This window comes from Schistocerca gregaria, chromosome 3 (genome assembly GCF_023897955.1).
Source record: "Schistocerca gregaria isolate iqSchGreg1 chromosome 3, iqSchGreg1.2, whole genome shotgun sequence".
Classification (NCBI taxonomy): domain Eukaryota; kingdom Metazoa; phylum Arthropoda; class Insecta; order Orthoptera; family Acrididae; genus Schistocerca; species Schistocerca gregaria.
The window spans coordinates 21,222,025-21,242,817 of NC_064922.1; the positions used below are offsets into that span (position 1 = coordinate 21,222,025).

Genomic DNA, 20,793 nt, shown 5'->3' on the forward strand with positions numbered 1-20,793 from the left:
AACCATCGTGTCCGTGCACATCAGAGTCGCAAAGAATGGAGAATAGCCAGGCTTGGTCGTGTGTGTAGCTGTAGCTCAGTTGGCAGATCGTTCGCTTAGCGTGTGAACGGTCTCGGTTTCAAGCCCCGGCTCCTCCATGTTTTGTGGTCAGTGCATGGTAAGTGTTGGTCGCAGCGAACATAAACGCACGCAAGAAGTTGCAAAACCAGCGTCACAGACTGATATGATGTATACTGTCATAAGGAGAGCAAGATGTAAGTGTGGGGACCGGCTGTTATCGTGGTGTCATCGAGTGCAGATCTTTCTTAGGTATCACGGCTTAACGTCATTGAAGTCTAGAGGTGGACAACACGTTCGTCTTACTCAGAGCGGTGTCTGAACTCTATTTTCGACGTTATGCGTGCCACTTTCATTGTGGCCAACTACGATTCGATACAGAATGCACGAAACCTGAAAGACACCCTCACTGATACATAGAGAGTAGTGTTTGTCTGCGGAATAATGGGAGTGCAAGGGTCTGTGACGTTGATATGACTGTATGTAGCACTACTAGTTACCGGGGGGGTGGGCGTAGCTCAGGTGGTAGAGCGCTCGCTTAGCGTGCGAGAGGTACTGGGATCGATACCCAGCGCCTCCAGAATTTTTAACACACCTACATGCGCACCTTGCGATGCAAGTGGAATAATTCCCAACCGGCAGAGGTGTGTAGGCAGATACAAGCGAACGATTAGCATCCACAATTGCGCCGATTTCACGTAAATCCCACTGCACGTTCCCATTCTTTGCGTGCAGTCGGCTGCTACTGGTGTTGCTGGTTGTGACTGCTGATAACAGATGCCGTAGCAATCAATTCATGGAGTGAGTTGTATGTTTTGCGATAGTCTGTCTCTGACAAGGAAGCACAGGTGATATAGGTGCGAACACAGAAAGCTTGCAGCCCCTCGCTGCCCGCAGACACAGGGCAGCCACACTAGAAGAGCGGCCTAAGCCGTAGGCGAAATGTGCTCATTCGCTTTGGCGCGACGTCGAACTATAAATAAGGCTGTCACTAGCGTGAGCGTTGCGTGAGCGTCGTGTAAAGTCGGAAAAGTCATCTGCATGGGTGATTGCCAAGTTTGGGGAGCGTTTCGTAGTACGATCAGTGCAAAGGGGAAGCGGAAACTTGTTGTGTCCCAGTGTTTTGCAGTTGGACGACAAGAGTTTGACACAGTAGCAAAGAGCGAGGCACTGAGTTGGCATGAACAATGGAGAGCACAATGGGGCTTGAGATGTGCTTGTTACCTCAGGTGCTGTGTGATTGTGGACAAGGAGTGAAATGGACCAATTTGTGACCGCCCTTTCAATTTAAGACGTTCAAAACAGACGGAATTTGCATTCGTAATACCAGAGCATCGAAACTACTTGGAACTCTTGTGTATATGAACGTGTCCGCGCCTTTGTATTCTGGTACCTTCGCCGCTACAAACGAACCAACCATCGTGTCCGTGCACATCAGAGTCGCAAAGAATGGAGAATAGCCAGGCTTGGTCGTGTGTGTAGCTGTAGCTCAGTTGGCAGATCGTTCGCTTAGCGTGTGAACGGTCTCGGTTTCAAGCCCCGGCTCCTCCATGTTTTGTGGTCAGTGCATGGTAAGTGTTGGTCGCAGCGAACATAAACGCACGCAAGAAGTTGCAAAACCAGCGTCACAGACTGATATGATGTATACTGTCATAAGGAGAGCAAGATGTAAGTGTGGGGACCGGCTGTTATCGTGGTGTCATCGAGTGCAGATCTTTCTTAGGTATCACGGCTTAACGTCATTGAAGTCTAGAGGTGGACAACACGTTCGTCTTACTCAGAGCGGTGTCTGAACTCTATTTTCGACGTTATGCGTGCCACTTTCATTGTGGCCAACTACGATTCGATACAGAATGCACGAAACCTGAAAGACACCCTCACTGATACATAGAGAGTAGTGTTTGTCTGCGGAATAATGGGAGTGCAAGGGTCTGTGACGTTGATATGACTGTATGTAGCACTACTAGTTACCGGGGGGGTGGGCGTAGCTCAGGTGGTAGAGCGCTCGCTTAGCGTGCGAGAGGTACTGGGATCGATACCCAGCGCCTCCAGAATTTTTAACACACCTACATGCGCACCTTGCGATGCAAGTGGAATAATTCCCAACCGGCAGAGGTGTGTAGGCAGATACAAGCGAACGATTAGCATCCACAATTGCGCCGATTTCACGTAAATCCCACTGCACGTTCCCACTCTTTGCGTGCAGTCGGCTGCTACTGGTGTTGCTGGTTGTGACTGCTGATAACAGATGCCGTAGCAATCAATTCATGGAGTGAGTTGTATGTTTTGCGATAGTCTGTCTCTGACAAGGAAGCACAGGTGATATAGGTGCGAACACAGGAAGCTTGCAGCCCCTCGCTGCTTGCAGACACAGGGCAGCCACACTAGAAGAGCGGCCTAAGCCGTAGGCGAAATGTGCTCATTCGCTTTGGCGCGACGTCGAACTATAAATAAGGCTGTCACTAGCGTGAGCGTTGCGTGAGCGTCGTGTAAAGTCGGAAAAGTCATCTGCATGGGTGGTTGCCAAGTTTGGGGAGCGTTTCGTAGTACGATCAGTGCAAAGGGGAAGCGGAAACTTGTTGTGTCCCAGTGTTTTGCAGTTGGACGACAAGAGTTTGACACAGTAGCAAAGAGCGAGGCACTGAGTTGGCATGAACAATGGAGAGCACAATGGGGCTTGAGATGTGCTTGTTACCTCAGGTGCTGTGTGATTGTGGACAAGGAGTGAAATGGACCAATTTGTGACCGCCCTTTCAATTTAAGACGTTCAAAGCAGACGTAATTTGCATTCGTAATACCAGAGCATCGAAACTACTTGGAACTCTTGTGTATATGAACGTGTCCGCGCCTTTGTATTCTGGTACCTTCGCCGCTACAAACCAACCAACCATCGTGTCCGTGCACATCAGAGTCGCAAAGAATGGAGAATAGCCAGGCTTGGTCGTGTGTGTAGCTGTAGCTCAGTTGGCAGATCGTTCGCTTAGCGTGTGAACGGTCTCGGTTTCAAGCCCCGGCTCCTCCATGTTTTGTGGTCAGTGCATGGTAAGTGTTGGTCGCAGCGAACATAAACGCACGCAGGAAGTTGCAAAACCAGCGTCACAGACTGATATGATGTATACTGTCATAAGGAGAGCAAGATGTAAGTGTGGGGACCGGCTGTTATCGTGGTGTCATCGAGTGCAGATCTGTCTTAGGTATCACGGCTTAACGTCATTGAAGTCTAGAGGTGGACAACACGTTCGTCTTACGCAGAGCGGTGTCTGAACTCTATTTTCGACGTTATGCGTGCCACTTTCATTGTGGCCAACTACGATTCGATACAGAATGCACGAAACCTGAAAGACACCCTCACTGATACATAGAGAGTAGTGTTTGTCTGCGGAATAATGGGAGTGCAAGGGTCTGTGACGTTGATATGACTGTATGTAGCAATACTAGTTATCGGGGGGGTGGGCGTAGATCAGATGGTAGAGCGCTCGCTTAGCGTGCGAGAGGTACTGGGATCGATACCCAGCGCCTCCAGAATTTTTAACACACCTACATGCGCACCTTGCGATGCAAGTGGAATAATTCCCAACCGGCAGAGGTGTGTAGGCAGATACAAGCGAACGATTAGCATCCACAATTGCGCCGATTTCACGTAAATCCCACTGCACGTTCCCATTCCTTGCGTGCAGTCGGCTGCTACTGGTGTTGCTGGTTGTGACTGCTGATAACAGATGCCGTAGCAATCAATTCATGGAGTGAGTTGTATGTTTTGCGATAGTCTGTCTCTGACAAGGAAGCACAGGTGATATAGGTGCGAACACAGAAAGCTTGCAGCCCCTCGCTGCCCGCAGACACAGGGCAGCCACACTAGAAGAGCGGCCTAAGCCGTAGGCGAAATGTGCTCATTCGCTTTGGCGCGACGTCGAACTATAAATAAGGCTGTCACTAGCGTGAGCGTTGCGTGAGCGTCGTGTAAAGTCATAAAAGTCATCTGCATGGGTGATTGCCAAGTTTGGGGAGCGTTTCGTAGTACGATCAGTGCAAAGGGGAAGCGGAAACTTGTTGTGTCCCAGTGTTTTGCAGTTGGACGACAAGAGTTTGACACAGTAGCAAAGAGCGAGGCACTGAGTTGGCATGAACAATGGAGAGCACAATGGGGCTTGAGATGTGCTTGTTACCTCAGGTGCTGTGTGATTGTGGACAAGGAGTGAAATGGACCAATTTGTGACCGCCCTTTCAATTTAAGACGTTCAAAACAGACGGAATTTGCATTCGTAATACCAGAGCATCGAAACTACTTGGAACTCTTGTGTATATGAACGTGTCCGCGCCTTTGTATTCTGGTACCTTCGCCGCTACAAACGAACCAACCATCGTGTCCGTGCACATCAGAGTCGCAAAGAATGGAGAATAGCCAGGCTTGGTCGTGTGTGTAGCTGTAGCTCAGTTGGCAGATCGTTCGCTTAGCGTGTGAACGGTCTCGGTTTCAAGCCCCGGCTCCTCCATGTTTTGTGGTCAGTGCATGGTAAGTGTTGGTCGCAGCGAACATAAACGCACGCAAGAAGTTGCAAAACCAGCGTCACAGACTGATATGATGTATACTGTCATAAGGAGAGCAAGATGTAAGTGTGGGGACCGGCTGTTATCGTGGTGTCATCGAGTGCAGATCTGTCTTAGGTATCACGGCTTAACGTCATTGAAGTCTAGAGGTGGACAACACGTTCGTCTTACTCAGAGCGGTGTCTGAACTCTATTTTCGACGTTATGCGTGCCACTTTCATTGTGGCCAACTACGATTCGATACAGAATGCACGAAACCTGAAAGACACCCTCACTGATACATAGAGAGTAGTGTTTGTCTGCGGAATAATGGGAGTGCAAGGGTCTGTGACGTTGATATGACTGTATGTAGCACTACTAGTTACCGGGGGGGTGGGCGTAGCTCAGGTGGTAGAGCGCACACTAGATCGCGTGTTGGTACTGGGATCGATACCCAGCGCCTCCAGAATTTTTAACACACCTACATGCGCACCTTGCGATGCAAGTGGAATAATTCCCAACCGGCAGAGGTGTGTAGGCAGATACAAGCGAACGATTAGCATCCACAATTGCGCCGATTTCACGTAAATCCCACTGCACGTTCCCATTCTTTGCGTGCAGTCGGCTGCTACTGGTGTTGCTGGTTGTGACTGCTGATAACAGATGCCGTAGCAATCAATTCATGGAGTGAGTTGTATGTTTTGCGATAGTCTGTCTCTGACAAGGAAGCACAGGTGATATAGGTGCGAACACAGGAAGCTTGCAGCCCCTCGCTGCTTGCAGACACAGGGCAGCCACACTTGAAGAGCGGCCTAAGCCGTAGGCGAAATGTGCTCATTCGCTTTGGCGCGACGTCGAACTATAAATAAGGCTGTCACTAGCGTGAGCGTTGCGTGAGCGTCGTGTAAAGTCGGAAAAGTCATCTGCATGGGTGATTGCCAAGTTTGGGGAGCGTTTCGTAGTACGATCAGTGCAAAGGGGAAGCGGAAACTTGTTGTGTCCCAGTGTTTTGCAGTTGGACGACAAGAGTTTGACACAGTAGCAAAGAGCGAGGCACTGAGTTGGCATGAACAATGGAGAGCACAATGGGGCTTGAGATGTGCTTGTTACCTCAGGTGCTGTGTGATTGTGGACAAGGAGTGAAATGGACCAATTTGTGACCGCCCTTTCAATTTAAGACGTTCAAAGCAGACGTAATTTGCATTCGTAATACCAGAGCATCGAAACTACTTGGAACTCTTGTGTATATGAACGTGTCCGCGCCTTTGTATTCTGGTACCTTCGCCGCTACAAACCAACCAACCATCGTGTCCGTGCACATCAGAGTCGCAAACAATGGAGAATAGCCAGGCTTGGTCGTGTGTGTAGCTGTAGCTCAGTTGGCAGATCGTTCGCTTAGCGTGTGAACGGTCTCGGTTTCAAGCCCGGCTCCTCCATGTTTTGTGGTCAGTGCATGGTAAGTGTTGGTCGCAGCGAACATAAACGCACGCAGGAAGTTGCAAAACCAGCGTCACAGACTGATATGATGTATACTGTCATAAGGAGAGCAAGATGTAAGTGTGGGGACCGGCTGTTATCGTGGTGTCATCGAGTGCAGATCTGTCTTAGGTATCACGGCTTAACGTCATTGAAGTCTAGAGGTGGACAACACGTTCGTCTTACGCAGAGCGGTGTCTGAACTCTATTTTCGACGTTATGCGTGCCACTTTCATTGTGGCCAACTACGATTCGATACAGAATGCACGAAACCTGAAAGACACCCTCACTGATACATAGAGAGTAGTGTTTGTCTGCGGAATAATGGGAGTGCAAGGGTCTGTGACGTTGATATGACTGTATGTAGCACTACTAGTTACCGGGGGGGTGGGCGTAGCTCAGGTGGTAGAGCGCTCGCTTAGCGTGCGAGAGGTACTGGGATCGATACCCAGCGTCTCCAGAATTCTTAACACACCTACATGCGCACCTTGCGATGCAAGTGGAATAATTCCCAACCGGCAGAGGTGTGTAGGCAGATACAAGCGAACGATTAGCATCCACAATTGCGCCGATTTCACGTAAATCCCACTGCACGTTCCCATTCTTTGCGTGCAGTCGGCTGCTACTGGTGTTGCTGGTTGTGACTGCTGATAACAGATGCCGTAGCAATCAATTCATGGAGTGAGTTGTATGTTTTGCGATAGTCTGTCTCTGACAAGGAAGCACAGGTGATATAGGTGCGAACACAGAAAGCTTGCAGCCCCTCGCTGCCTGCAGACACAGGGCAGCCACACTAGAAGAGCGGCCTAAGCCGTAGGCGAAATGTGCTCATTCGCTTTGGCGCGACGTCGAACTATAAATAAGGCTGTCACTAGCGTGAGCGTTGCGTGAGCGTCGTGTAAAGTCGGAAAAGTCATCTGCATGGGTGATTGCCAAGTTTGGGGAGCGTTTCGTAGTACGATCAGTGCAAAGGGGAAGCGGAAACTTGTTGTGTCCCAGTGTTTTGCAGTTGGACGACAAGAGTTTGACACAGTAGCAAAGAGCGAGGCACTGAGTTGGCATGAACAATGGAGAGCACAATGGGGCTTGAGATGTGCTTGTTACCTCAGGTGCTGTGTGATTGTGGACAAGGAGTGAAATGGACCAATTTGTGACCGCCCTTTCAATTTAAGACGTTCAAAGCAGACGTAATTTGCATTCGTAATACCAGAGCATCGAAACTACTTGGAACTCTTGTGTATATGAACGTGTCCGCGCCTTTGTATTCTGGTACCTTCGCCGCTACAAACCAACCAACCATCGTGTCCGTGCACATCAGAGTCGCAAACAATGGAGAATAGCCAGGCTTGGTCGTGTGTGTAGCTGTAGCTCAGTTGGCAGATCGTTCGCTTAGCGTGTGAACGGTCTCGGTTTCAAGCCCCGGCTCCTCCATGTTTTGTGGTCAGTGCATGGTAAGTGTTGGTCGCAGCGAACATAAACGCACGCAGGAAGTTGCAAAACCAGCGTCACAGACTGATATGATGTATACTGTCATAAGGAGAGCAAGATGTAAGTGTACACTAGATCGCGTGTTCTTAGGTATCACGGCTTAACGTCATTGAAGTCTAGAGGTGGACAACACGTTCGTCTTACGCAGAGCGGTGTCTGAACTCTATTTTCGACGTTATGCGTGGCCACTTTCATTGTGGCCAACTACGATTCGATACAGAATGCACGAAACCTGAAAGACACCCTCACTGATACATAGAGAGTAGTGTTTGTCTGCGGAATAATGGGAGTGCAAGGGTCTGTGACGTTGATATGACTGTATGTAGCACTACTAGTTACCGGGGGGGTGGGCGTAGCTCAGGTGGTAGAGCGCTCGCTTAGCGTGCGAGAGGTACTGGGATCGATACCCAGCGTCTCCAGAATTCTTAACACACCTACATGCGCACCTTGCGATGCAAGTGGAATAATTCCCAACCGGCAGAGGTGTGTAGGCAGATACAAGCGAACGATTAGCATCCACAATTGCGCCGATTTCACGTAAATCCCACTGCACGTTTCCCATTCTTTGCGTGCAGTCGGCTGCTACTGGTGTTGCTGGTTGTGACTGCTGATAACAGATGCCGTAGCAATCAATTCATGGAGTGAGTTGTATGTTTTGCGATAGTCTGTGCTCTGACAAGGGAAGCACAGGTGATATAGGTGCGAACACAGAAAGCTTGCAGCCCCTCGCTGCCTGCAGACACAGGGCAGCCACACTAGAAGAGCGGGCCTAAGCCGTAGGCGAAATGTGCTCATTCGCTTTGGCGCGACGTCGAACTATAAATAAGCGGCTGTCACTAGCGTGAGCGTTGCGGTGAGCGTCGTGTAAAGTCGGAAAAGTCATCTGCATGGGTGATTGCCAAGTTTGGGGAGCGTTTTCGTAGTACGATCAGTGCAAAGGGGAAGCGGAAACTTGTTGTTGTCCCAGTGTTTTGCAGTTGGACGACAAGAGTTTGACACAGTAGCAAAGAGCGAGGCACTGAGTTGGCATGAACAATGGAGAGCACAATGGGGCTTGAGATGTGCTTGTTACCTCAAGGTGTGCTGTGTGATTGTGGACAAGGAGTGAAATGGACCATTTGTGACCGCCCTTTCAATTTAAGACGTTCAAAACAGACGGGAATTTGCATTCGTAATACCAGAGCATCGAAACTACTTGGAACTCTTGTGTATATGAACGTGTCCGCGCCTTTGTATTCTGGTACCTTCGCCGCTACCAAACGAACCAAACCATCGTGTCCGTGCACATCAGAGATCGCAAAGAATGGAGAATAGCCAGGCTTGGTCGTGTGTGTAGCTGTAGCTCAGGTTGGCAGATCGTTCGCTTAGCGTGTGAACGGTCTCGGTTTCAAGCCCCGGCTCCTCCATGTTTTTGTGGTCAGTGCATGGTAAGTGTTGGTCGCCAGCGAACATAAACGCACGCAAGAAGTTGCAAAACCAGCGTCACAGACTGATATGATGTATACTGTCATAAGGAGAGCAAGATGTAAGTGTGCGGGACCGGCTGTTATCGTGGTGTCATCGAGTGCAGATCTGTCTTAGGTATACACGGCTTAACGTCATTGAAGTCTAGAGGTGGACAACACGTTCGTCTTACTCAGAGCGGTGTCTGAACTCTATTTTCGACGTTATGCGTGCCACTTTTCATTGTGGCCAACTACGATTCGATACAGAATGCACGAAACCTGAAAGACACCCTCACTGATACATAGAGAGTAGTGTTTGTCTGCGGAATAATGGGAGTGCAAGGAGGTCTGTGACGTTGATATGACTGTATGTAGCACTACTAGTTACCGGGGGGGTGGGCGTAGCTCAGGTGGTAGAGCGCTCGCTTAGCGTGCGAGAGGTACTGGGATCGATACCCAGCGCCTCCAGAATTTTTAACACACCTACATGCGCACCTTGCGATGCAAGTGGAATAATTCCCAACCGGCAGAGGTGTGCTAGGCAGATACAAGCGAACGATTAGCATCCACAATTGCGCCGATTTCACGTAAATCCCACTGCACGTTCCCATTCTTTGCGTGCAGTCGGCTGCTACTGGTGTTGCTGGTTGTGACTGCTGATAACAGATGCCGTAGCAATCAATTCATGGAGTGAGTTGTATGTTTTGCGATAGTCTGTCTCTGACAAGGAAGCACAGGTGATATAGGTGCGAACACAGGAAGCTTGCAGCCCCTCGCTGCTTGCAGACACAGGGCAGCCACACTAGAAGAGCGGCCTAAGCCGTAGGCGAAATGTGCTCATTCGCTTTGGCGCGACGTCGAACTATAAATAAGGCTGTCACTAGCGTGAGCGTTGCGTGAGCGTCGTGTAAAGTCGGAAAAGTCATCTGCATGGGTGATTGCCAAGTTTGGGGAGCGTTTCGTAGTACGATCAGTGCAAAGGGGAAGCGGAAACTTGTTGTACACACGCGAGACAGATGGACGACAAGAGTTTGACACAGTAGCAAAGAGCGAGGGCACTGAGTTGGCATGAACAATGGAGAGCACAATGGGGCTTGAGATGTGCTTGTTACCTCAGGTGCTGTGTGATTGTGGACAAGGAGTGAAATGGACCAATTTGTGACCGCCCTTTCAATTTAAGACGTTCAAAACAGACGGAATTTGCATTCGTAATACCAGAGCATCGAAACTACTTGGAACTCTTGTGTATATGAACGTGTCCGCGCCTTTGTATTCTGGTACCTTCGCCGCTACAAACGAACCAACCATCGTGTCCGTGCACATCAGAGTCGCAAAGAATGGAGAATAGCCAGGCTTGGTCGTGTGTGTAGCTGTAGCTCAGTTGGCAGATCGTTCGCTTAGCGTGGTGAACGGTCTCGGTTTCAAGCCCCGGCTCCTCCATGTTTTGTGGTCAGTGCATGGTAAGTGTTGGTCGCAGCGAACATAAACGCACGCAAGAAGTTGCAAAACCAGCGTCACAGACTGATATGATGTATACTGTCATAAGGAGAGCAAGATGTAAGTGTGGGGACCGGCTGTTATCGTGGTGTCATCGAGTGCAGATCTGTCTTAGGTATCACGGCTTAACGTCATTGAAGTCTAGAGGTGGACAACACGTTCGTCTTACTCAGAGCGGTGTCTGAACTCTATTTTCGACGTTATGCGTGCCACTTTCATTGTGGCCAACTACGATTCGATACAGAATGCACGAAACCTGAAAGACACCCTCACTGATACATAGAGAGTAGTGTTTGTCTGCGGAATAATGGGAGTGCAAGGGTCTGTGACGTTGATATGACTGTATGTAGCACTACTAGTTACCGGGGGGGGTGGGCGTAGCTCAGGTGGTAGAGCGCTCGCTTAGCGTGCGAGAGGTACTGGGATCGATACCCAGCGCCTCCAGAATTTTTAACACACCTACATGCGCACCTTGCGATGCAAGTGGAATAATTCCCAACCGGCAGAGGTGTGTAGGCAGATACAAGCGAACGATTAGCATCCACAATTGCGCCGATTTCACGTAAATCCCACTGCACGTTCCCATTCTTTGCGTGCAGTCGGCTGCTACTGGTGTTGCTGGTTGTGACTGCTGATAACAGATGCCGTAGCAATCAATTCATGGAGTGAGTTGTATGTTTTGCGATAGTCTGTCTCTGACAAGGAAGCACAGGTGATATAGGTGCGAACACAGGAAGCTTGCAGCCCCTCGCTGCTTGCAGACACAGGGCAGCCACACTAGAAGAGCGGCCTAAGCCGTAGGCGAAATGTGCTCATTCGCTTTGGCGCGACGTCGAACTATAAATAAGGCTGTCACTAGCGTGAGCGTTGCGTGAGCGTCGTGTAAAGTCGGAAAAGTCATCTGCATGGGTGATTGCCAAGTTTGGGGAGCGTTTCGTAGTACGATCAGTGCAAAGGGGAAGCGGAAACTTGTTGTGTCCCAGTGTTTTGCAGTTGGACGACAAGAGTTTGACACAGTAGCAAAGAGCGAGGCACTGAGTTGGCATGAACAATGGAGAGCACAATGGGGCTTGAGATGTGCTTGTTACCTCAGGTGCTGTGTGATTGTGGACAAGGAGTGAAATGGACCAATTTGTGACCGCCCTTTCAATTTAAGACGTTCAAAGCAGACGTAATTTGCATTCGTAATACCAGAGCATCGAAACTACTTGGAACTCTTGTGTATATGAACGTGTCCGCGCCTTTGTATTCTGGTACCTTCGCCGCTACAAACCAACCAACCATCGTGTCCGTGCACATCAGAGTCGCAAAGAATGGAGAATAGCCAGGCTTGGTCGTGTGTGTAGCTGTAGCTCAGTTGGCAGATCGTTCGCTTAGCGTGTGAACGGTCTCGGTTTCAAGCCCCGGCTCCTCCATGTTTTGTGGTCAGTGCATGGTAAGTGTTGGTCGCAGCGAACATAAACGCACGCAGGAAGTTGCAAAACCAGCGTCACAGACTGATATGATGTATACTGTCATAAGGAGAGCAAGATGTAAGTGTGGGGACCGGCTGTTATCGTGGTGTCATCGAGTGCAGATCTGTCTTAGGTATCACGGCTTAACGTCATTGAAGTCTAGAGGTGGACAACACGTTCGTCTTACGCAGAGCGGTGTCTGAACTCTATTTTCGACGTTATGCGTGCCACTTTCATTGTGGCCAACTACGATTCGATACAGAATGCACGAAAACCTGAAAGACACCCTCACTGATACATAGAGAGTAGTGTTTGTCTGCGGAATAATGGGAGTGCAAGGGTCTGTGACGTTGATATGACTGTATGTAGCAATACTAGTTATCGGGGGGGTGGGCGTAGATCAGATGGTAGAGCGCTCGCTTAGCGTGCGAGAGGTACTGGGATCGATACCCAGCGCCTCCAGAATTTTTAACACACCTACATGCGCACCTTGCGATGCAAGTGGAATAATTCCCAACCGGCAGAGGTGTGTAGGCAGATACAAGCGAACGATTAGCATCCACAATTGCGCCGATTTCACGTAAATCCCACTGCACGTTCCCATTCCTTGCGTGCAGTCGGCTGCTACTGGTGTTGCTGGTTGTGACTGCTGATAACAGATGCCGTAGCAATCAATTCATGGAGTGAGTTGTATGTTTTGCGATAGTCTGTCTCTGACAAGGAAGCACAGGTGATATAGGTGCGAACACAGAAAGCTTGCAGCCCCTCGCTGCCCGCAGACACAGGGCAGCCACACTAGAAGAGCGGCCTAAGCCGTAGGCGAAATGTGCTCATTCGCTTTGGCGCGACGTCGAACTATAAATAAGGCTGTCACTAGCGTGAGCGTTGCGTGAGCGTCGTGTAAAGTCGGAAAAGTCATCTGCATGGGTGATTGCCAAGTTTGGGGAGCGTTTCGTAGTACGATCAGTGCAAAGGGGAAGCGGAAACTTGTTGTGTCCCAGTGTTTTGCAGTTGGACGACAAGAGTTTGACACAGTAGCAAAGAGCGAGGCACTGAGTTGGCATGAACAATGGAGAGCACAATGGGGCTTGAGATGTGCTTGTTACCTCAGGTGCTGTGTGATTGTGGACAAGGAGTGAAATGGACCAATTTGTGACCGCCCTTTCAATTTAAGACGTTCAAAACAGACGGAATTTGCATTCGTAATACCAGAGCATCGAAACTACTTGGAACTCTTGTGTATATGAACGTGTCCGCGCCTTTGTATTCTGGTACCTTCGCCGCTACAAACGAACCAACCATCGTGTCCGTGCACATCAGAGTCGCAAAGAATGGAGAATAGCCAGGCTTGGTCGTGTGTGTAGCTGTAGCTCAGTTGGCAGATCGTTCGCTTAGCGTGTGAACGGTCTCGGTTTCAAGCCCCGGCTCCTCCATGTTTTGTGGTCAGTGCATGGTAAGTGTTGGTCGCAGCGAACATAAACGCACGCAAGAAGTTGCAAAACCAGCGTCACAGACTGATATGATGTATACTGTCATAAGGAGAGCAAGATGTAAGTGTGGGGACCGGCTGTTATCGTGGTGTCATCGAGTGCAGATCTGTCTTAGGTATCACGGCTTAACGTCATTGAAGTCTAGAGGTGGACAACACGTTCGTCTTACTCAGAGCGGTGTCTGAACTCTATTTTCGACGTTATGCGTGCCACTTTCATTGTGGCCAACTACGATTCGATACAGAATGCACGAAACCTGAAAGACACCCTCACTGATACATAGAGAGTAGTGTTTGTCTGCGGAATAATGGGAGTGCAAGGGTCTGTGACGTTGATATGACTGTATGTAGCACTACTAGTTACCGGGGGGGTGGGCGTAGCTCAGGTGGTAGAGCGCTCGCTTAGCGTGCGAGAGGTACTGGGATCGATACCCAGCGCCTCCAGAATTTTTAACACACCTACATGCGCACCTTGCGATGCAAGTGGAATAATTCCCAACCGGCAGAGGTGTGTAGGCAGATACAAGCGAACGATTAGCATCCACAATTGCGCCGATTTCACGTAAATCCCACTGCACGTTCCCATTCTTTGCGTGCAGTCGGCTGCTACTGGTGTTGCTGGTTGTGACTGCTGATAACAGATGCCGTAGCAATCAATTCATGGAGTGAGTTGTATGTTTTGCGATAGTCTGTCTCTGACAAGGAAGCACAGGTGATATAGGTGCGAACACAGGAAGCTTGCAGCCCCTCGCTGCTTGCAGACACAGGGCAGCCACACTAGAAGAGCGGCCTAAGCCGTAGGCGAAATGTGCTCATTCGCTTTGGCGCGACGTCGAACTATAAATAAGGCTGTCACTAGCGTGAGCGTTGCGTGAGCGTCGTGTAAAGTCGGAAAAGTCATCTGCATGGGTGATTGCCAAGTTTGGGGAGCGTTTCGTAGTACGATCAGTGCAAAGGGGAAGCGGAAACTTGTTGTGTCCCAGTGTTTTGCAGTTGGACGACAAGAGTTTGACACAGTAGCAAAGAGCGAGGCACTGAGTTGGCATGAACAATGGAGAGCACAATGGGGCTTGAGATGTGCTTGTTACCTCAGGTGCTGTGTGATTGTGGACAAGGAGTGAAATGGACCAATTTGTGACCGCCCTTTCAATTTAAGACGTTCAAAGCAGACGTAATTTGCATTCGTAATACCAGAGCATCGAAACTACTTGGAACTCTTGTGTATATGAACGTGTCCGCGCCTTTGTATTCTGGTACCTTCGCCGCTACAAACCAACCAACCATCGTGTCCGTGCACATCAGAGTCGCAAACAATGGAGAATAGCCAGGCTTGGTCGTGTGTGTAGCTGTAGCTCAGTTGGCAGATCGTTCGCTTAGCGTGTGAACGGTCTCGGTTTCAAGCCCCGGCTCCTCCATGTTTTGTGGTCAGTGCATGGTAAGTGTTGGTCGCAGCGAACATAAACGCACGCAGGAAGTTGCAAAACCAGCGTCACAGACTGATATGATGTATACTGTCATAAGGAGAGCAAGATGTAAGTGTGGGGACCGGCTGTTATCGTGGTGTCATCGAGTGCAGATCTGTCTTAGGTATCACGGCTTAACGTCATTGAAGTCTAGAGGTGGACAACACGTTCGTCTTACGCAGAGCGGTGTCTGAACTCTATTTTCGACGTTATGCGTGCCACTTTCATTGTGGCCAACTACGATTCGATACAGAATGCACGAAACCTGAAAGACACCCTCACTGATACATAGAGAGTAGTGTTTGTCTGCGGAATAATGGGAGTGCAAGGGTCTGTGACGTTGATATGACTGTATGTAGCAATACTAGTTATCGGGGGGGTGGGCGTAGATCAGATGGTAGAGCGCTCGCTTAGCGTGCGAGAGGTACTGGGATCGATACCCAGCGCCTCCAGAATTTTTAACACACCTACATGCGCACCTTGCGATGCAAGTGGAATAATTCCCAACCGGCAGAGGTGTGTAGGCAGATACAAGCGAACGATTAGCATCCACAATTGCGCCGATTTCACGTAAATCCCACTGCACGTTCCCATTCCTTGCGTGCAGTCGGCTGCTACTGGTGTTGCTGGTTGTGACTGCTGATAACAGATGCCGTAGCAATCAATTCATGGAGTGAGTTGTATGTTTTGCGATAGTCTGTCTCTGACAAGGAAGCACAGGTGATATAGGTGCGAACACAGGAAGCTTGCAGCCCCTCGCTGCTTGCAGACACAGGGCAGCCACACTAGAAGAGCGGCCTAAGCCGTAGGCGAAATGTGCTCATTCGCTTTGGCGCGACGTCGAACTATAAATAAGGCTGTCACTAGCGTGAGCGTTGCGTGAGCGTCGTGTAAAGTCGGAAAAGTCATCTGCATGGGTGATTGCCAAGTTTGGGGAGCGTTTCGTAGTACGATCAGTGCAAAGGGGAAGCGGAAACTTGTTGTGTCCCAGTGTTTTGCAGTTGGACGACAAGAGTTTGACACAGTAGCAAAGAGCGAGGCACTGAGTTGGCATGAACAATGGAGAGCACAATGGGGCTTGAGATGTGCTTGTTACCTCAGGTGCTGTGTGATTGTGGACAAGGAGTGAAATGGACCAATTTGTGACCGCCCTTTCAATTTAAGACGTTCAAAGCAGACGTAATTTGCATTCGTAATACCAGAGCATCGAAACTACTTGGAACTCTTGTGTATATGAACGTGTCCGCGCCTTTGTATTCTGGTACCTTCGCCGCTACAAACCAACCAACCATCGTGTCCGTGCACATCAGAGTCGCAAAGAATGGAGAATAGCCAGGCTTGGTCGTGTGTGTAGCTGTAGCTCAGTTGGCAGATCGTTCGCTTAGCGTGTGAACGGTCTCGGTTTCAAGCCCCGGCTCCTCCATGTTTTGTGGTCAGTGCATGGTAAGTGTTGGTCGCAGCGAACATAAACGCACGCAGGAAGTTGCAAAACCAGCGTCACAGACTGATATGATGTATACTGTCATAAGGAGAGCAAGATGTAAGTGTGGGGACCGGCTGTTATCGTGGTGTCATCGAGTGCAGATCTGTCTTAGGTATCACGGCTTAACGTCATTGAAGTCTAGAGGTGGACAACACGTTCGTCTTACGCAGAGCGGTGTCTGAACTCTATTTTCGACGTTATGCGTGCCACTTTCATTGTGGCCAACTACGATTCGATACAGAATGCACGAAACCTGAAAGACACCCTCACTGATACATAGAGAGTAGTGTTTGTCTGCGGAATAATGGGAGTGCAAGGGTCTGTGACGTTGATATGACTGTATGTAGCACTACTAGTTACCGGGGGGGTGGGCGTAGCTCAGGTGGTAGAGCGCTCGCTTAGCGTGCGAGAGGTACTGGGATCGATACCCAGCGTCTCCAGAATTCTTAACACACCTACATGCGCACCTTGCGATGCAAGTGGAATAATTCCCAACCGGCAGAGGTGTGTAGGCAGATACAAGCGAACGATTAGCATCCACAATTGCGCCGATTTCACGTAAATCCCACTGCACGTTCCCATTCTTTGCGTGCAGTCGGCTGCTACTGGTGTTGCTGGTTGTGACTGCTGATAACAGATGCCGTAGCAATCAATTCATGGAGTGAGTTGTATGTTTTGCGATAGTCTGTCTCTGACAAGGAAGCACAGGTGATATAGGTGCGAACACAGAAAGCTTGCAGCCCCTCGCTGCCTGCAGACACAGGGCAGCCACACTAGAAGAGCGGCCTAAGCCGTAGGCGAAATGTGCTCATTCGCTTTGGCGCGACGTCGAACTATAAATAAGGCTGTCACTAGCGTGAGCGTTGCGTGAGCGTCGTGTAAAGTCGGAAAAGTCATCTGCATGGGTGATTGCCAAGTTTGGGGAGCGTTTCGTAGTACGATCAGTGCAAAGGGGAAGCGGAAACTTGTTGTGTCCCAGTGTTTTGCAGTTGGACGACAAGAGTTTGACACAGTAGCAAAGAGCGAGGCACTGAGTTGGCATGAACAATGGAGAGCACAATGGGGCTTGAGATGTGCTTGTTACCTCAGGTGCTGTGTGATTGTGGACAAGGAGTGAAATGGACCAATTTGTGACCGCCCTTTCAATTTAAGACGTTCAAAACAGACGGAATTTGCATTCGTAATACCAGAGCATCGAAACTACTTGGAACTCTTGTGTATATGAACGTGTCCGCGCCTTTGTATTCTGGTACCTTCGCCGCTACAAACGAACCAACCATCGTGTCCGTGCACATCAGAGTCGCAAAGAATGGAGAATAGCCAGGCTTGGTCGTGTGTGTAGCTGTAGCTCAGTTGGCAGATCGTTCGCTTAGCGTGTGAACGGTCTCGGTTTCAAGCCCCGGCTCCTCCATGTTTTGTGGTCAGTGCATGGTAAGTGTTGGTCGCAGCGAACATAAACGCACGCAAGAAGTTGCAAAACCAGCGTCACAGACTGATATGATGTATAGTGTCATAAGGAGAGCAAGATGTAAGTGTGGGGACCGGCTGTTATCGTGGTGTCATCGAGTGCAGATCTGTCTTAGGTATCACGGCTTAACGTCATTGAAGTCTAGAGGTGGACAACACGTTCGTCTTACTCAGAGCGGTGTCTGAACTCTATTTTCGACGTTATGCGTGCCACTTTCATTGTGGCCAACTACGATTCGATACAGAATGCACGAAACCTGAAAGACACCCTCACTGATACATAGAGAGTAGTGTTTGTCTGCGGAATAATGGGAGTGCAAGGGTCTGTGACGTTGATATGACTGTATGTAGCACTACTAGTTACCGGGGGGGTGGGCGTAGCTCAGGTGGTAGAGCGCTCGCTTAGCGTGCGAGAGGTACTGGGATCGATACCCAGCGCCTCCAGAATTTTTAACACACCTACATGCGCACCTTGCGATGCAAGTGGAATAATTCCCAACCGGCAGAGGTGTGTAGGCAGATACAAGCGAACGATTAGCATCCACAATTGCGCCGATTTCACGTAAATCCCACTGCACGTTCCCATTCTTTGCGTGCAGTCGGCTGCTACTGGTGTTGCTGGTTGTGACTGCTGATAACAGATGCCGTAGCAATCAATTCATGGAGTGAGTTGTATGTTTTGCGATAGTCTGTCTCTGACAAGGAAGCACAGGTGATATAGGTGCGAACACAGGAAGCTTGCAGCCCCTCGCTGCTTGCAGACACAGGGCAGCCACACTAGAAGAGCGGCCTAAGCCGTAGGCGAAATGTGCTCATTCGCTTTGGCGCGACGTCGAACTATAAATAAGGCTGTCACTAGCGTGAGCGTTGCGTGAGCGTCGTGTAAAGTCGGAAAAGTCATCTGCATGGGTGATTGCCAAGTTTGGGGAGCGTTTCGTAGTACGATCAGTGCAAAGGGGAAGCGGAAACTTGTTGTGTCCCAGTGTTTTGCAGTTGGACGACAAGAGTTTGACACAGTAGCAAAGAGCGAGGCACTGAGTTGGCATGAACAATGGAGAGCACAATGGGGCTTGAGATGTGCTTGTTACCTCAGGTGCTGTGTGATTGTGGACAAGGAGTGAAATGGACCAATTTGTGACCGCCCTTTCAATTTAAGACGTTCAAAGCAGACGTAATTTGCATTCGTAATACCAGAGCATCGAAACTACTTGGAACTCTTGTGTATATGAACGTGTCCGCGCCTTTGTATTCTGGTACCTTCGCCGCTACAAACCAACCAACCATCGTGTCCGTGCACATCAGAGTCGCAAAGAATGGAGAATAGCCAGGCTTGGTCGTGTGTGTAGCTGTAGCTCAGTTGGCAGATCGTTCGCTTAGCGTGTGAACGGTCTCGGTTTCAAGCCCCGGCTCCTCCATGTTTTGTGGTCAGTGCATGGTAAGTGTTGGTCGCAGCGAACATAAACGCACGCAGGAAGTTGCAAAACCAGCGTCACAGACTGATATGATGTATACTGTCATAAGGAGAGCAAGATGTAAGTGTGGGGACCGGCTGTTATCGTGGTGTCATCGAGTGCAGATCTGTCTTAGGTATCACGGCTTAACGTCATTGAAGTCTAGAGGTGGACAACACGTTCGTCTTACGCAGAGCGGTGTCTGAACTCTATTTTCGACGTTATGCGTGCCACTTTCATTGTGGCCAACTACGATTCGATACAGAATGCACGAAACCTGAAAGACACCCTCACTGATACATAGAGAGTAGTGTTTGTCTGCGGAATAATGGGAGTGCAAGGGTCTGTGACGTTGATATGACTGTATGTAGCAATACTAGTTATCGGGGGGGTGGGCGTAGATCAGATGGTAGAGCGCTCGCTTAGCGTGCGAGAGGTACTGGGATCGATACCCAGCGCCTCCAGAATTTTTAACACACCTACATGCGCACCTTGCGATGCAAGTGGAATAATTCCCAACCGGCAGAGGTGTGTAGGCAGATACAAGCGAACGATTAGCATCCACAATTGCGCCGATTTCACGTAAATCCCACTGCACGTTCCCATTCCTTGCGTGCAGTCGGCTGCTACTGGTGTTGCTGGTTGTGACTGCTGATAACAGATGCCGTAGCAATCAATTCATGGAGTGAGTTGTATGTTTTGCGATAGTCTGTCTCTGACAAGGAAGCACAGGTGATATAGGTGCGAACACAGGAAGCTTGCAGCCCCTCGCTGCTTGCAGACACAGGGCAGCCACACTAGAAGAGCGGCCTAAGCCGTAGGCGAAATGTGCTCATTCGCTTTGGCGCGACGTCGAACTATAAATAAGGCTGTCACTAGCGTGAGCGTTGCGTGAGCGTCGTGTAAAGTCGGAAAAGTCATCTGCATGGGTGATTGCCAAGTTTGGGGAGCGTTTCGTAGTACGATCAGTGCAAAGGGGAAGCGGAAACTTGTTGTGTCCCAGTGTTTTGCAGTTGGACGACAAGAGTTTGACACAGTAGCAAAGAGCGAGGCACTGAGTTGGCATGAACAATGGAGAGCACAATGGGGCTTGAGATGTGCTTGTTACCTCAGGTGCTGTGTGATTGTGGACAAGGAGTGAAATGGACCAATTTGTGACCGCCCTTTCAATTTAAGACGTTCAAAGCAGACGTAATTTGCATTCGTAATACCAGAGCATCGAAACTACTTGGAACTCTTGTGTATATGAACGTGTCCGCGCCTTTGTATTCTGGTACCTTCGCCGCTACAAACCAACCAACCATCGTGTCCGTGCACATCAGAGTCGCAAAGAATGGAGAATAGCCAGGCTTGGTCGTGTGTGTAGCTGTAGCTCAGTTGGCAGATCGTTCGCTTAGCGTGTGAACGGTCTCGGTTTCAAGCCCCGGCTCCTCCATGTTTTGTGGTCAGTGCATGGTAAGTGTTGGTCGCAGCGAACATAAACGCACGCAGGAAGT

The 20,793-nt window shown here is 49.7% G+C and overlaps 9 non-coding genes across 9 annotated transcripts; all 9 read left to right on the forward strand.

The window, feature by feature from the left end:
• Positions 1-563: 563 nt before the first annotated feature.
• On the forward strand, positions 564-637 carry Trnaa-agc (transfer RNA alanine (anticodon AGC)). The gene has a single exon. It is a non-coding gene; the product is annotated as a tRNA-Ala (tRNA).
• A 1,397-nt stretch (positions 638-2,034) lies between these two features.
• Positions 2,035-2,108, forward strand: Trnaa-agc (transfer RNA alanine (anticodon AGC)). The gene has a single exon. It is a non-coding gene; the product is annotated as a tRNA-Ala (tRNA).
• Positions 2,109-6,446: 4,338 nt separating this feature from the next.
• Positions 6,447-6,520, forward strand: Trnaa-agc (transfer RNA alanine (anticodon AGC)). The gene has a single exon. It is a non-coding gene; the product is annotated as a tRNA-Ala (tRNA).
• Positions 6,521-7,893: 1,373 nt separating this feature from the next.
• Trnaa-agc (transfer RNA alanine (anticodon AGC)) lies at positions 7,894-7,967 on the forward strand. The gene has a single exon. It is a non-coding gene; the product is annotated as a tRNA-Ala (tRNA).
• A 1,420-nt stretch (positions 7,968-9,387) lies between these two features.
• Trnaa-agc (transfer RNA alanine (anticodon AGC)) lies at positions 9,388-9,461 on the forward strand. The gene has a single exon. It is a non-coding gene; the product is annotated as a tRNA-Ala (tRNA).
• Positions 9,462-10,860: 1,399 nt separating this feature from the next.
• Trnaa-agc (transfer RNA alanine (anticodon AGC)) lies at positions 10,861-10,934 on the forward strand. The gene has a single exon. It is a non-coding gene; the product is annotated as a tRNA-Ala (tRNA).
• Positions 10,935-13,803: 2,869 nt separating this feature from the next.
• Positions 13,804-13,877, forward strand: Trnaa-agc (transfer RNA alanine (anticodon AGC)). Its single transcript has one exon. It is a non-coding gene; the product is annotated as a tRNA-Ala (tRNA).
• Positions 13,878-16,745: 2,868 nt separating this feature from the next.
• Positions 16,746-16,819, forward strand: Trnaa-agc (transfer RNA alanine (anticodon AGC)). Its single transcript has one exon. It is a non-coding gene; the product is annotated as a tRNA-Ala (tRNA).
• A 1,397-nt stretch (positions 16,820-18,216) lies between these two features.
• Positions 18,217-18,290, forward strand: Trnaa-agc (transfer RNA alanine (anticodon AGC)). Its single transcript has one exon. It is a non-coding gene; the product is annotated as a tRNA-Ala (tRNA).
• Positions 18,291-20,793: the final 2,503 nt, after the last annotated feature.